The sequence below is a fragment of the Hibiscus syriacus genome, unplaced genomic scaffold, assembly GCF_006381635.1.
Source record: "Hibiscus syriacus cultivar Baekdansim isolate YM2019G1 unplaced genomic scaffold, ASM638163v2 tig00010927_pilon, whole genome shotgun sequence".
NCBI classification, from domain to species: domain Eukaryota; kingdom Viridiplantae; phylum Streptophyta; class Magnoliopsida; order Malvales; family Malvaceae; genus Hibiscus; species Hibiscus syriacus.
Genome location: NW_024062238.1, coordinates 197,616 through 208,591, shown reverse-complemented (window position 1 = coordinate 208,591; position 10,976 = coordinate 197,616). Strand labels below are relative to the sequence as shown.

Below are 10,976 nucleotides of genomic sequence, written 5' to 3'. Positions count from 1 at the left end.
GAGAGTCTCTTGTACCTTCAAACATTAATAATTTATCAGTCCCAAGTCTTACTCAACCATTCAAAGCTTAAACTCTTTAGTACATAAGCATTTTTCGGGCTTGACTATCAATTTGAAGGCTTTCGAGTCTGAATTTGATCAAACGGAGTGCGGAATCGGAATCAGGGCGTCGAACAACATAAAGTATGACTTTTCAAAAATTCAAATTCTTGGTCAAAATCAAAGTCAACGGGTTTGACTGATGATTTGGAGGCCTTCGGGTTCGAATTTGGCAAAACGAACTTTGGAAAAGGATTCGGTACGTCGAAAAATGTCATAATAGGTTTACTCGAACAAAATCAAAGGTCGTTTAATGACCGTTTCAAGCCAGTCAAATGGGTTCAATAGTTCACATTCGAAAATTACAAAAAAATCACCTTTATTAAAAATAATTACCAAAATATCACTGTTTTACAAATAATTCCCAAAATGTCATCGTTTTAAAAATAATTACCAAAATGTCACCTTTTTCAAAATAATTCCTAAAATATCACTGGGTCGGGTCGGGTCAACGGGTCAGGTTAGGTCAGACCAGTCAAGCCGGTCACAACATCACCCAACCGTCCACATCTTTCCCCACGAGCAGGGGCGGCACGTGGGGGCGCGTGAGACCTCCTCCGGTCTCCAAAAATTCCTGCAAAAATTTCCAAAAATTATTTTAAGCGATTTTGAGTCACTTACCAACCTCCCCCACGCGCCGCTGCCTACGGAGACAAGAAAGACACCGTTGGACTCGGAAAGACACAAGGAACACGATGGTGCGGGAGGTTTCAAAAACCGATCAACGATCGAAGATGAATTTAAGATTTTATCGGCGGTGGTGCTAAAAAAACGTCGAGACTTTGACTCGAAATTCACGTCGTTTGGCAGCATTTCGCTATTATTGGTTTACTGGTGACGCGATCACGATCGGACCTCGACGATCGATTGTGGATCTAGGAAGGAAGCAAAACAACCTGCATAAGATAATGGTAACAAATGGATAGTTTACGGTGGTAAATGTGATGGTAAATGGTCGGTTTAAGAGATAGTAGCGGAAGACTCGGATTTGGTAATAATATGGATAACGGATTTGGTAATAATATGGATAACGAATTATGGGATGGTGAAACGATAGTATCTTAAAGAAGACTCAAAGAAGAACCGATGTTAAAGAACAACGACCCAAATTTATATTGCTTCGATAAGGGATGGTAAATCGGACTTTGACCCGCTATCTATAAAGATAGGAACCATAAGTATCAAGGTGAAAGGGATGACGCCACAAGTAACGAATTACTTGATAAGTCGATAAAAGTCACGAAGGACTCGATTAGAGAAAACTCTCACAATTTCATTAAAACAAAGTCTATTCATTACAATGCAAAATGAAGCTATTTATAAGACTAGAAATACAAAGGCTAAAATTATAACATGCATGGACGTATGGTATAAAATGCATGGCTGATTGTTTCAATTTGCATGGCCTCTTGGTGCTTGTTGACGTGGACTCCTTTAGACATAATTTCAGCTCAAATTCTTGCATGATTTTCGGTCATATGGTTGGTGGAGTGTGTTGGCCGAATCTCATTAAAAGATATCTAGTGGAGATTAAACAAAGTGGAGACAAGTGAGCACATGGGCTGTTGGAGTGTTTCACGCACATGGTTGTCTTCAAGTGTGATTTGGCGTGTAGTGGCCTTCTTTGTGAGTGATGGTCTAGTCATGGCTGATTAAATAATACATGAGCTGTTGGAGTGTTTCACGCACATGGGATGTCTAGTGCCTCCTTTTCACGCACATGGGCTGTTCCCTTAAGTGCTTTGGCTTGTATGCTTTGCAATATAAAGCTCACGTGGATTTGTCTTCATCTTTTCCCAAGTGGAGATAATAGTTTAATCAAGGAAAAAGGCTGGTGGTGAATTTCCAACCAAATTCATTCTCCCCAAATGCTCATATTCTGCCGTGAATTGTTGAATAGGTGGGTGAGCCATTCTTAATCCTTTAAATGCTGGAACGTGCTGGAAATGTGTTTAAAATAATGCTCCATTAACCGTGCATCATGGGCATACTCTTTGGTGTTCCTTTAATGCTCCATAAGCTTCCAAAACGTTCTCCATTCTTTATCAACACACATGGTCGTGTTATGTGCTGGATTTGTGTTCAAAGAATCCCTTAAAAACCGTCCAGCATGGGGCTGATCACTTGGTGTTCCTATATGATTAAAATAACAAGTTATTTTAATGTATAGTGCTGTTATAACAAGAACAAGTGCTGCCCATCACATGTTGTCTCCCACATATCCTTAATTGCCGTAGAGTGAGCTGGATAAGAGCTTCAATACGCTGCTCCAACTTGTGCTATATTTTAATAGCCTTGTTGTCGTTTTGTACCATGAAAATATGTTAAATAACCTCCTCAAAAACCGCCCAGTATGGAGCATGAGCTTTGTGTTCCCTACAAGTGCAAATAAACTAATATTAACGTGATATTATAAGTGATAAAACTTGCTGCCATGTGTGTCTTGTGTCTTGTGAGCCTTTGTTTGCATTAAAGAGCACGTGAACTTATTTTATAAATGAGCTAAATGTTTAATATGTATGATTACTAAAATATGCAAGGATGATTGCAAATGCACGGCAAATGATACATAAATGCAGAATAACACGTTAAAATAAGTTACACAAGTGATATGCTGAAACGTGAAAACATGAATAAGTAATTTTATTTCTCATGAACAACACATATGCATGAATGCTAAGATGACAAATATTAATGAGCTAACAAATAATTAAATATGAATGCAAATGAATTGCACAATGATATGTGAACAACACGTGAACTTAGTTGAATAACCTAGGAACTAAGTTGAATGCAAATTAGCTACAAGTATGCTGTTTATGGAAACATGTTACATAACACGTGAACATCTTAAATACTAAGATGAAATGCAAAACTAATATGATACAATAATATGCTTGACATGAATGATGATTGAACGAAAATGTGAAACATGATATGCAAAGCTACTCTAACATACTAAACAACTTAATTACTAATATGCAATGTAATGCATAAATAAGTAAATAAGTAATAAAGTAAGGAATTACTCCCTTAGAGTTAATAAGGTAGAACGTCCTTGAGGGGTTTTCGTCATGGAGAAAACCGGCCCTAAACGTGCTCACATCAACTGGGTTTTGATCACGGGTCGAAGATGAACACGACGGTGGTTTCAATTTTACGATTGGAGGTCGGAAGGCGTCGGAATCAGACTTGCAAGGAGGGGTACGGGAGAGTAAAGTTTTGCAATTGTTTCTGGTATGAAACCAGAAAGCACATTGCACATATTTATGTTTAAAAGCTGCCGACACTTCTTGAAGGAATTCAGGGCTTGGTCCCTGAATTTTTTTCAACTTCTAAAATGGCTACAAGTTTTAAAAACTTCCAATTAAATCCTAAAATTTCTCCAAATTACTTAATTTATAATTTTTTTTTCTTTAAAATTTTCAAGTTGTTACAATTCTCCCTCTCTACAAGAAATTTCGTCCTCGAAATTTACCTTATGAGAAAAGTTGAGGAAACTAAGTCTCCATAGACTCCAATGTCTCCCAAGTAGCTTCAGAGGGGCCTCGGTTACTCCATTGAACTTTTACCATTGGAATACGCCTATTCCGAAGAACTCTTTCATCTCTTTCTAAGATCTGAACATGCTCCTCCATATATGACAAATCAGGTCTCAGCTCTACCTCTTCAACCTGAATGAAGTGACCGGGATCTAGACAGTATCGTCTCAACATTGATACATGAAAGACATCATGAATACGATTGAGCTCAGGAGCCAACTCAAGCTGATATGCAACAGGTCCTATCCTCTTCAAAATACGAAATGGTCCAATAAATCTTGGGCTCAATTTACCCTTACGCCCGAATCTCAATAATCACCCTTATGCAATCGGTCACGCAACTCAGTCCAACATATCGGAGTACGGCATTTACGCCCATAGAGTGCTTCGTAGGGTTCCATACGAATGCTGGTCTGATAACTGTTATTGTAAGCAAATTTAGCCAATGGCAAAAAGTTCTCCCAGCTGCCATGAAAATCAATTACGCAACCCCACAACATATACTCCAAAATCTGAATCACTCTCTCAGATTGACCATCAGTTTGTGGATGAAAGGATGTACTATAATCCAATCTTGTTCCCAAAGCTGTATGTAGCACCTTCCAAAATCTCGAAGTAAATCTCGGATCTTGATCAGAAATAATAGACAATGGAACACCATGCAATCTCACAATCTCTGAAATATACAATCTCGCCAGCTTGTCCAAAGTATAATTTACCCACACAGGAATGAAGTGAGCTGACTTTGTAAGTCTGTCAACAATCACCCAAATTGAATCCTTTTTCGAATGAGTCATTGGTAATCCGATAACAAAATCCATAGTAATACGCTCCCATTTCCATTCAGGAATCTTGGTAGGCTGTAACAAACCTGATGGATGTTGATGTTATACTTTAACTTGCTGACAAGTCAAACACCTAGCTACAAAATCTGAGATGTCCTTCTTCATGCCGACCCAATGATAGCTCTCTCTCAAATTTCGGGACATCTTATCTCCACCGGGGTAAATAGAATATGGACTACTATAAGCCTCATTAAGAATAATCTACCTCAACTCAGCATCATCAGGCACACAATATTGACCCTTAAAGCATAAAACTTTATCCTGATCAAGGGCGTAAATTGAACTTATCCCCTACTCTACTTGCTCAAAGATGGATAGCAAGGAGCTATCAAGGGGTTGCTTAACTTTAATTTCATCAACCAAAGTCGGCTTAACTTGTAATTCTGCTAACAAAGTGCCATCGTCATATAAATTCATCCTAGCCATTAAAGACCTCAACTCCGATACCGCCTTTCTACTCAAAGCATCCGCCACAATGTTAGCTTTACCAGGGTGATAATCAATCACACAATCATAATCCTTTAGAAGCTCTATCCAACGCCATTGTCTTAAATTAAGCTCCTTCTGGGTCAGAAGATACTTTAAGCTCTTATGATCAGTGCAAATGTAACACTTTTCTCCATAAAGATAGTGTCACCAAATCTTCAAGGAAAAAATCACTGCTGCTAACTCCAAATCATGAGTAGGATAATTACACTCATGCAGTCGTAGTTGATGTGACACATAAGCCACTGCCTTACCTTCCTGCATTAGAACACAACCAAGTTATGAATGAGAAGCATCACTATACACTGTAAAATCCTTCCCGGACTCTGGTTGAATCAACACTGGTGCTTGAGTCAAAACCGCCTTTAATTTCTCAAAGCTCTCCTGTTGTGCCTCGCCCCAGTCAAACGACACGTTCTTCCTTAATAGTTTGGTCAAAGGAGCAGCAATGATCGAGAAGCCCTCAACAAAACGTCGATAATATCCAGCCAAGCCCAAGAAACTACGGATCTCAGAGACTTTCTTGGGTCGTTTCCATTTCACAATAGCCTCGATCTTGCTTGGATCGACCTGAATACCTCGAGCAGAAATAATGTGCCCCAAAAACGACACTTCTTGAAGCCAAAACTCACACTTGCTTAGTTTGGCATATAGTCGATGCTCTCTCAAGGTCCGCAGAATAATCTTCAAATGCTCATCATGCTCTGTTTCCGTCGAGAATAAACCAGAATATCATCAATAAAGATAACCACAAATTGATCCAAATATGGTCGAAACACACAATTCATCAAATCCATGAAAGCTGTGGGAACGTTCATCAAACCAAAAGGCATTACTAAGAATTCATAATGACTATATCTAGTGCGAATAGCCGTTTTTGCAACATCCCCTTAACTTTCAATTGGTAATACCCCGAACGAAGATCAATCTTAGCGAATACAGTAGCTCCTCATAACTGATCAAATAAGTCGTCAATCCTAGGTAATGGGTACTTATTCTTGACCGTCATCTTGTTCAACTTCCGATAGTCAATACATAGCCTTAGCGACCCATCCTTCTTTTTCACAAACAAAACTGTAGCTCCCCAGGGTGAGGTACTATGCCGAATAAATCCTCGATCAAATAATTCTTGCAATTGAACCTTCAACTCCTTAAGTTCCTTTGGAGCCATGCGATACGGTGCCATAGAAATAGGTGAAGATCCTGGATAAGTCTCAATCTCGAACTCTACCTCTCTATCAGGAGGTAACCCAGGCAACTCCTCTGGAAAAACATCAGGAAACTCGCTAACTGTACGAATCTCCTCGATCATGGATAAAGAACCTTTAGTGTTCAGAATACAGGCAATGAAAGTCTCATATCCCTTCCTAATCATACGATCAATTTCCATATCTAAAACAATATTAGAGAGATAGTCACGTCGTTCACCAATTAACACAACAGTCCGACCATCTAAAGGAAGCTCCATAAGATCACCGAGAAAAATTTCTCCTTGAACCTCCATAGGACAACGCCAAAATACTTTATTCATTAATACTGCCTGTTCTACTGGACTCGTAACTGTAATAGTATTATCAGTGTTCTCGATCAGAATCTGAAGATTTCGAGATATTGAACTCGATACATATGAGTGTGTGGAGCCATTGTCCAATAATGCAAAGTATGGAATAGAATATATAGTAAATGTACTTGTAATAACCTCAGGCTCATCTCTATCATCCCGACCTCTAGTGGCATAAACCAATGCTGGCTGTCTAGCCTCAGAAACTATTGGCTCTCTATTCTACTGAGGTCGGGCTCTACTATCTGTTCTGGATGCTGATCCGGAAGGTCTGAACTGATGCCTGGGAACGTGCAGGAGTCTATTAGTTGTCCTCTCAGATGAAACTAACTGTGGGCAATCCCTCCAGAAATGACCACTAGATCCACACTGGTAACAAAGTCCCATCTTCTTACGACATTCTCCTCTGTGTTGAATACCATAATACTCACATAGGGGCCCATAATAAAATGACGAGGAAACACCTCGATTGACAACTGAAGGTGAAGATACTGTAGGCCTAAAACTGGTATTGCTTCTCAAAGGACCTGAAGTACGAGTCTTCTTTCCAGGACGTGCAGAGGACTCGTTCGGGCCAGAAAATTTCCCAGGCCGCTATCGATCAACACGATATCTTGTTGGAGCTAATGTCTCTACCTCCTCAGCATCCTTCGCTCTGCCCACCAACACATCAAAAATCTCATCTTGATGGGTAACAACCTGCCTACATAGCTCATATTTGAGTCCGAGAGCAAATTTACGGCATCGATCTCTCTCAGTAGGTACCATACTGAATCCATACTTTAGCAACTTCAAAAACTCGATCTCATACTCAGAAATGGTCATGTCTCCCTGAACTAGGTCCTGGAACTGCTGTCGTCTCTGAGCTAAGTATCGCTCTCCCAGAAAATGGCTCCTAAAGCGTTCCTTAAAGAAATCCCAAGTCAGACGATCAGCACTACTGACTACTGACTCCCACTAGGTGTGGGCATTACCATCTAACATCGCCACTGTACCCAGATATCTCTTAGTTGGATCCAATCCTAACTGATCCATGCGTCTTTCTGTATCCTGGAGCCAATCTTCCGCTTCCGTCGGAGGTCCACCAATCTGTCCTCCAAAAGTTCTGACTCCATTGGAAATCAGAGTCTGAGAAATAGGCACCTCAGATCCAACACCAACAGCTCTGACAGCTCCCTGAATCAACTGTAGAAATTGTCCACCAAAATTCTCATCAGGTGCAACTTTGGTAGAATCAGGCTCAATATCAGTCGCTCCTATGATCGGTGTAGTCATGCCAATACTAGTGGCAGGAGGCAAGTTCGTCGAGGTCACAGGAGTAGGATCACCTGTCGGAAGTGGGGATCTACTCAAATCTCATCGATTGGGTCTGCAAATCTAGCCATTCGACCTCGTCCACGGCTATTTCGATGTCCACGTCTAGCACTCATTTTGGTAGATCTCTAGTTTACTACAGAATATAAAACTTAGGGTTAGATAAGCACTTGGAGTCTCAAACACATTTAAAATTGTAAAAACTTTGACACATGGCCTTAGCAACAGGTTTTGTAAAATATTTCAAAACCATATTTTCAATTTGGACTCATACACAGTCCGAGGTTTAAACCAAAAGCTCTGGTACCAATTAAATGTAACTCCCTAGACCCAGCCTATGCGTTTCGACTACGTCTAGTGGATCACATTCAAGATTCTTAAAGACATTTTTTCGAAACCGTTATTCTATCACTTAAAATCATATTTATAAATGACATTTATGAAATTATAATTAATTATACTATAAAAAAACCAACTCATAATTATGAGAAAAATAACAAGTTAATTAAAACATGTCTTAAAAATCCAAATTACAATAAACCAATATAAATTAGCTAAAGGAGTACTCATTATAAAATCCAATACTTTTAAAATAAGGCCCATGTTACCATAATAGAGTCAACTTAAAAGATAAAACATTACAATACGATATACTTCAAGAGATATGTTGATCCTCCAAGTGCTTGATCCGAGTATCTAACCAACAGTATCTGAAAGGGGAAAATATTTTCGAAAAGTGAACTAGGCTCATTGTGTCCCAATAATACAATAAAATCAGAGTATGTACAGTAATTGAGTAATAGTTCAGAAATTCATCATCAACCCATAATTAAGTTTAACTTTTGAAACTCATAATTTCAAACCCTTCTCCTGTACACCATCCGCAATTCCCCAGAACTGCGTCCATAGGGCTTACCTTAAGCACACAGCAGAAAGGAAGTCAACCTAAAGATAGGCTTTCGGGCCTGTATCCTTAAGTCCGTAAGTCTGTAGGGCTTACCCTAAGCATACAGCAAAGGGAGCCAACCTAATGCAACATCTTGAGGCTCGTGAGCCTTCCTAAGAGTCACATTAGGTCCATAAGGTTTACCAGTTTGATCAAATTTGTACCTCCGTAATGCAATCCAACCCAAAATCAGTATTTCAAAAATACTATTTATGCAGTAAGCATAATTTCCCTAATTACATATTCAATATTATCATATACCAATGAAAACCAATAATCATATATCAGTCATATTCCATAAACCATCACCAGTAAATAGGTGGATTAATAAAACATTAAACCATAGCTTTCAATATACCATATTTCAAAACATATAAAACAATCAAGTAGTACACAGGGAACACACCTCGACAATAGGTTCAAATAGTAGATCTAGTGATTGCTAGCCTCGCCATGCTCTGCTATTGTTTTCAAACCTAATACATAATAACACTATATTACTAATGGGTAACAAAATTAATTTCTGAAATCATAAAATTTACGGGTCTTACGGGTGAATACTGGCACACGCGGCTTAACTGATCTAGAGGAGCTGGGTCGAGCTATCGAACGGTCAGGAGAGTCTCTTGTACCTTCAAACATTAATAATTTATCAGTCTCAAGTCTCAATCAACCATTCAAAGCTTAAACTCTTTAGTACATAAGCATTTTTTGGGTTTGACTATCAATTTGAAGGCTTTCGACTCTGAATTTGATCAAACAGAGTGCGGAATCGGAATCAGGGCGTCGAACAACATAAAGTATGACTTTTCGAAAATTTAAATTCTTGGTCAAAATCAAAGTCAACAGGTTTGACTGATGATTTGTAGGCCTTCGGGTATGAATTTGGCAAAACAGACTTCGGAAATGGATTTGGCACGTCGAAAAATGTTAAAATAGGTATACTCGAACAAAATCAAAGGTCGTTTAATCACCGTTTAAAGCCGGTCAAAGTTATGGTAAAAGGGGTTCAATAGTCCACATTCGAAAATTACAAAAATAACACATTTTTTAAAAATAATTATCAAAATATCACCGTTTTACAAATAATTCTCAAAATGTCATAGTTTTAAAAATAATTACCAGAATGTAAATGTTTTTGAACATTTTCCCAAAATGTCAACTTTTTCAAAATAATTCCCAAAATGTCACTGGGTCGGGTCGGGTCAACGGGATGGGTCGGGTCGAGTCGGGTCAGGTCAGACCGATCAAGTCGGTCACAACATCACTCAACCGTTCGTGTATTTCCCCACGCGCAGGGGCGGCGCGTGGGGGAGCGTGAGACCTCCTCCGGTCTCCAAAACTTCCTACAAAAATTTCCAAAAATTATTTTAAACGATTTTGAGTCACTTACCAACCTCGGTTCAAATTTTTGAACGGTGGAGAGCTCGATTTCAACTCGGCCGAATCTTTGACCGCTCCACCTCCCTCACGCGCCACCGCCTACGGAGATAGGAAGGACACCGTCGGACTCGGAACGACACAAGGAACACGATGGTGCAGGAGGTGTCGAAAACCGATCAACGATCGAAGATGAATTTAAGATTTTCTCGGCGGTGGTGCTAAAAAACATCGAGACTTTGACTCGAAATTCACGTCGTTTGACAGCGTTTCGCTATAATTGGTTTATTGGATTTTGATCACGGTCGAAGATGGACACAACGGTGGTTTCAATTTTACGATTGGAGGTCGGAAGGCATCGGAATCGAACTGGCAAAGAGGGGTATGGGAGAGTAAAGTTTTAAAATTGTTTCTGGTATGAAACCAGAAAACACATTGCACATATTTATGTTTAATAGCTGCACACTTCTTGGAGGAATTCAGGGCTTGGTCCCTGAATTTCCTTCAACTTTTAAAATAGCCACAAGTTTTGAAAACTTCCAATTAAATCCTAAAATTTCTCCAAATTACTTAATTTATAATTTTTTTTTAAAATTTTCAGGTTGTTACAATACTCCCCTTCTTTTAATCGAGTTATCCTCAAATCGAAAGATCTTCTTCTCCTTGAGTCCTTCCATTCAATAAGTACCTTTATGAAAAGGTTCATATCTTTTGAAAGAATCCCTTGGAAGTTCTTGATCTGAAAAGAAAGAAAACTTTCATTAGTAAAAATGTGATCAAACATAATTAAAGTTAAGAAATAC

The 10,976-nt window shown here is 39.1% G+C and overlaps 1 long non-coding RNA gene across 1 annotated transcript; it reads right to left on the bottom strand.

Annotated features, from left to right (window-relative positions):
- Positions 1-1,351: 1,351 nt before the first annotated feature.
- On the bottom strand, positions 1,352-3,206 carry LOC120204442. Its single transcript, XR_005523937.1, has 2 exons — positions 3,129-3,206; positions 1,352-2,475 (listed from the first exon to the last, which is right to left on the bottom strand). It is a non-coding gene; the product is annotated as an uncharacterized LOC120204442 (long non-coding RNA).
- Between the last annotated feature and the right edge of the window lie 7,770 nt (positions 3,207-10,976).